Source organism: Manduca sexta, chromosome 10 (genome assembly GCF_014839805.1).
Source record: "Manduca sexta isolate Smith_Timp_Sample1 chromosome 10, JHU_Msex_v1.0, whole genome shotgun sequence".
Taxonomy (NCBI): domain Eukaryota; kingdom Metazoa; phylum Arthropoda; class Insecta; order Lepidoptera; family Sphingidae; genus Manduca; species Manduca sexta.
Genome location: NC_051124.1, coordinates 5,346,275 through 5,352,492, shown reverse-complemented (window position 1 = coordinate 5,352,492; position 6,218 = coordinate 5,346,275).

Below are 6,218 nucleotides of genomic sequence, written 5' to 3'. Positions count from 1 at the left end.
TAGAATATTGTAACATTTTTACTTAATTTTGACGACGCGCTATTTTATTTATTTATATGTATGGATCATGTGAAAATGTCATGTCAAAATAGATATTGTGCACCTAGATGGACGAACCCGTGTTTCAGCGGCAAAATCTATTTCATGCTTTACAATAACTAAATCCAAGTTTTTCCAAGGTTTTGTTTATGATCTTCACCGACGTCATCCAAAACCCGCGTCTAGCTACTTAGAAGAAAAATTGATATCTATTATAATCTACATTATGTATAATATTTATTTTTATAGTAGTTGCACAAACTAATATTATAGTTTCTAACTGAGCTGCATTATCGCGAATTGTTAATAGGTAAACCTATCTAGTGATTCTCAGAATTATATACCATACTTCGAAAAATTTACTAATACTGAAGAAGCTTGACCCAGATTAATACAACTGTAAGCTGACCTGATTAAAATAAAATAATTCGGTTAATTGTGAATACTTTTTACTTTCATTAAATTTTTGAGGCACCATAACTAAGACATCTTTGTAGCGCCTATAAAAAAAGGTTGAGTATGGCTGCAAAAAAACAGGTATAATTCTAAATTCGTCATATGATGTCTTTGTTTAATTAACATCGATTTGCTAAGAATATTTTAAAACATAATGGGTTATTTAGACTTTCATGTGTAATTAGTTGGCATGGTTCCGAGTAGGTAGGAATGTAAGCAGGGTTGCGTTACGGGCATCTGCTGAAACAAAACAAATTCGTGTGAACGCTGGACAATACGGGGTGACGGTAGGGTGGCGACGATTTCATCACTAATTAGGAAAAATTACCTATGACAGGAGTCAACTATTATCCCATGATGAATAATACTTTATGCATAATTATAATCCAATAATTAATCAATAGACAGTAGGTATGTATGAAATATAATCATTCATTAGGTAGATATTCTTGATCAAGAAAAACACAAAGTGGTTTTTTTTGTTTGTGTGCCAATGCGTGGTAGATAGGACACCTAATTTAAAATAATATCTGTCCCTTTTCTGGCCAGCCCCGCTCCGTGACCAAGATGGCTGCAATGTCCACAAAACGTCGGGAGAATAATATACTATAAAAACCGCGGTAAAATCCGCAAAATAGTTTTATTTTAATGTCTAACATTCGCGAAAACATAAGAAATCATTATAAAAATAAAACAATAATTATAGAATCTAGGCTTGTTTGATACATAGATATTGTGTATATGTACCTAGTAGCTGCTTATGTTGTTCGTATAACATGGAAATTGTCCTTGTAACGTCTCAGAGTATGGTAGTCGTAAGTATAGCGTCGTCGGCGTCGGCGAAGCGAAGAGAGCCACACATGGGACGCATCTGTGTTCGGTTTGCCGGAGGTGTACCCTTCAAGTCGTACTTATAGTGCGAACTTTTGAAAATTTATTCATGTCAATTTCAAATGACTTCCATGGATGCTTACTATCACTACATAGTATAAAACAAAGTCGCTTTCTCTGTCCCTATGTGTGCTTAAATCTTTAAAACTACGCAACGGATTTTGATGCGTTTTTTTTAATAGATAGAGTGATTCAAGAGGAAGGTTGATATGTATAATAATAACACCCATTAAATAGTCAGCATTGCACCCGTGCGAAGCCGGGGCGGGTCGCTAGTTTTAGTATAAAAATGTACTAAATAGGTTTTATGTGAAATATATAAAACTTAATCACTTTAATATGAATAATGTGATTAAATCGCTTTTGCTCGTAACCCCGCGTGTATACTTAATAGCTTGGCCGAAATAAAAGATCTTTAATTGCATTTTTCCATAATAAAGTGTCCTATAAGCAATACTCAAGACGTTTGCCAAATTGCATCTAAATTTATTGAGCGGTTTATGCGAGTATAGTGAATAACAAACATTTAAATTAAATCGCAAACATACATATTTACAATAATAGTAAAAGAAATAGGATTCGTTGTTACTTATAATTACCTACACGGCTAGACCGTCCTCGGTTAAGTGTTATGTTGTTGCGCTTTAAGCGGTATTTACTAATCCTTTTTCGGCGAAACACTTAAAAAATCGGATCAATTTACAAGTAATTAGCAAAAATTCTTGAAAGTTCGAATCCAGCCTATTATTCGCGACGCAGATGTTTAACATGCTATAATTTTGACTAAGGAATAAACCGAATTTCGTTCGAAAGAACAATAGCATTCTTATCGGTTATTCAGGTAGCAAACAAACTAGACTACAGATGAGGCACACGTGTGACGTATTTTCTTCTAAGCGCAGCTGTGGAGGCCTCCGCAGATGTTTTATGGCGCTGAATAATTCCAAGACGCTTTATTATTTATTACGATATTACCGTTTAGAGCCTAATCTCCGTTTTTATTATTCAGACAAAACAATGGTCATCACTGGGCAACACTATTTTTGGCATACGGTGTGCAGATGTGGCGCGGCACCGCGTGGGAAAGCATGTTTTCTCCTTTGTACTTTACTACAAAATTACCCCTTGGCTATATTTCTATTAATACAACCAGACCATTCTGTTTGAGAATAAAAAACGGTAAAACATATTAATATATGCATTAAATAAAATTACTTCATTACGTTTATAGATGGTACCTAACAATATTTCAGTTTATCACTACATCACTACATAGTATAAAACAAAGTCGCTTTCTCTGTCCCTATGTCCCTTTGTATGCTTAAATCTTTAAAACTGCGCAACGGATTTTGATGCGGTTTTTTTTAATAGATAGAGTGATTCAAGAGGAATGTTTATATGTATAATAACATCCATTAAATAGTAGAGAAATACTGTTATTTTGTTATGTTATACCCGTGCGAAGCCAGAGTGGGCCGCTATGTTTTTATATACAACGTTCACAGTTTTTCTGTAGTGTATTTAGTATCAGCATTGCACCCGTGCGAAGCCGGGGCGGGTCGCTAATATCAGATATTTTAAAAAATACGTTAAATTTAAACTTCGTACATTAACAAGGTATATAAACTGCTGCTCATCACTGCACGTGTGGGAAAATGCATAAAGGTACCAAAGGATATGCGGGGCTAAATTGTAGTTTAATCTATTATGTTACTTAAATCAAAACTCATGATCTACCTTTATGCCCAAATGAATCCAAAACCATTCATCGGCTTTTCTATTTCATTCTAAAAAACACAAACTAATATTAGATATACTTAAGTTTATAGAAATTATATGGAAGAATTGTATTTTTCATCTTTCCTTTATTCGTTTTGAATATTCCGCAAGTTACACAAAACTGGTTAAGTAACAATAGCTAATGAGCCATTGTTTGCATCGTTATCTATATCAGGTGCCACTTACCGCAAACACAAAAAAGTATGAAAATAAACGACACAGTCGTAAAACTCTTAACAAAATAAACTTAGCGACGCGTTAATCCCCTTCACTTAGAACATCTGTAGCCTGAACCATGTGAGGGGATGATAACTTTCTTAATGTTCTTCGCTAGATGTGTTTACTACCTACTTACCCAATAAGGAGTAGGCACTTAATCTTTTAAAATATCTGTATATCTAGTTATTTTTATTTTCTTTATTGGCGTCAGATTGTAGCTTGATAAATAGGTAAAAGTAAATAGATAATATAATAGATTTTGATCGAACATTGAATCGTAGATATCTCCTCTCACCCATTATTGCAATGTTGCAATGTTTAGTTGAAATTGCATGTTTAGTGAATGCGCGACTGCAATACCGTGTGGGATTTCTCTAAAGCTACGTATGTGGTTGTTGGGCGGCCATCGGAATACGACAAATAAGTGCGAAAAGAAATTATTGCGGGCATCGATACAAAAGCATTTGATACATTTACGATGTGATATACCCACCGCTATTTTCTTTGGGAAAGCCGACAAACTGTTTAAACAACTTTATTGTGACCAAAGACAATGTTGATTGTCATACATGTTTTGATATAAGTAGCTGCCAATCGATATTAACGAAGTCAAATAGGTACTTACCTGAACACATATTATAGAAAGAATATTACTAGCTATTGGTTAAAACATCCCATATTTCTAAATCATAACCAAATTACATTTGTTCAAAGTAACATTAATAAGATATTTTTGGAAAAATAGATAATGAATCTATTAATATTTTGTGGTATAGGAAAGTCACCGGCCGTGGCAACTATTCCAGAAATATCTTTCACTTGTGTACCGTGCATTACGTTTAGTCGATGACGACTTTAATTTTCTTCGGAGGTGTTTGTCTATTATTAATTATTACGTGGATGTACTCGCTACAAATACTTTCAAATCCAATGATTTACTATTGAAATTGGGATTATCAGTGAACATTCATTATTTTATCATGTTGGTAATTTGACCATAATTAGGTATACCTACCCAGTGCAGAGTAGCTAACATGGAGTTTGATAATTGATTGTTACTCACATATCACTCGTATAAAGCATAAAAAGATATGTCGCCCCTGAAGATATTATGTTTCATCGTTATTTACCTATCATTACACTTAAGACCTCACGCTACCTTAGGCCAAGGTCACTGAAACCGAACTACGAATTCATACCTACACCGCAAATCTTAGTTACATACAATACCAGTTCTTAGGTAAGGTGCCATAGGCGCCATTAGGGGCTGCAACAAGTTCTAACTTGAATGTTAGGACATGAAAAAAGGTCGTGGTGGTCGTGCAAGCGAGGGGCACCGAATTTTCATTATTTTTTGAAAGGCCGTTTTATTGCTCTTGCCTAGCGACTAGAGCCGGCAATTTTGTCTTGGTAAAAACTCAAGCTACGCCACTGCCAGACCCGTAGACTGGAGGCAATTTTTTATGGAGCTGGATACCTCTATTTTTAGAGACTTTCTCCTCCACAAACCTATACACACCCACAAACCATCACAACCCAAAACCACTACAACTACAGTAAACCAAGATCAGCAGTAGCACGCATTTTATAACACCGGGCGATAAAGATCGGCGAGTATCAGGGTCTACCTTATATCGTGCAAAGAAATTAATCAAATAGAAAGATAGAGAGGAGTTGGAAATATTAATTGTCCACTACCATTCATAGTAAAGTGGGAGAATAAATAATGAACTGTAGATACTTCTTGTGGTGTCAATATGAGTTTGTTGTTATAGTTTTCCCTTTAGCGTTTATTAGAAAACATATTCTTACGTTGTATACGACTTATTAAATAAAATATATTACCCGCCCAATATGCACCGCATGATTAAAACTCAAAGGCAAATATATAATATATACTGTAAATAAAAAAAGGACACGGTGTATATTCATTTGCTTTAAAAAATAATTTATTTACTACATGGATGGCGTGCTGTGTACATAGGATACTGTGGTAAATATTTATCTTAGTAAAGACAAATATTTAACCAACTGTTTTCAATGTGATAAATCATTACTAAATCTGGGTAAAATAGCATCAATGTTTTTATAAAATAATGATACAATACTTATCGGAATTAAATATTTAAGTGACATCTAACGGCAACAGAGACTACTATAATATCTAAGCTAGCGACATCTATTATCAAAATTATATACGTAAGTGTGTTAAATATTTTACAAGGTAATCCAGGTTTAGGATATTACTGGAAAACGGTTGATTTAGGCCGAGTTATATAGTTTTATTTCTTTTTGCAGCGTAGACAGAGTAAAGTAGATAATAAATCTATGTTTTGCTTAGCATATTTTTTTAGTCTGTATCATCGTCGTCAAAACTGTCAGATGTCAAATCCTGCTATAATGTCAGATTCAGATTTAGGTTTAAACATAAAAAAAATCTTCAGAATCAGGATTGACAATTCAGTATATAGGTTTTCCCCTAAATAGGTCTAGGCTTGCCCTTTAAGCAGAAATTGATTTTAGTGACTGGTGGTTTTTGCTATAGTATTGTTTTACAATAGTTAGTGTGCAGTTTATGCCGAGTGGAGCACAAAAAGTTGTTAGACAACACTAGCAGTGTTGCCAGAAGGTTTTTTTTTTTTTTTTTTTTTTTTCTTTTTGAGGGACTCTACGTCCCTCCCTCGTTCCCCCTATCCAGGACAAGGGGTAGTTTTAGCTTTTTTCTTTTTTTATTTATTATTTTTTACATTTTTTCTGAGTTTATACATAACTATTTATGTACGGCTATTATCTTACATATATTCTTAATCTATTTATCTACTTGTATTTTCTTA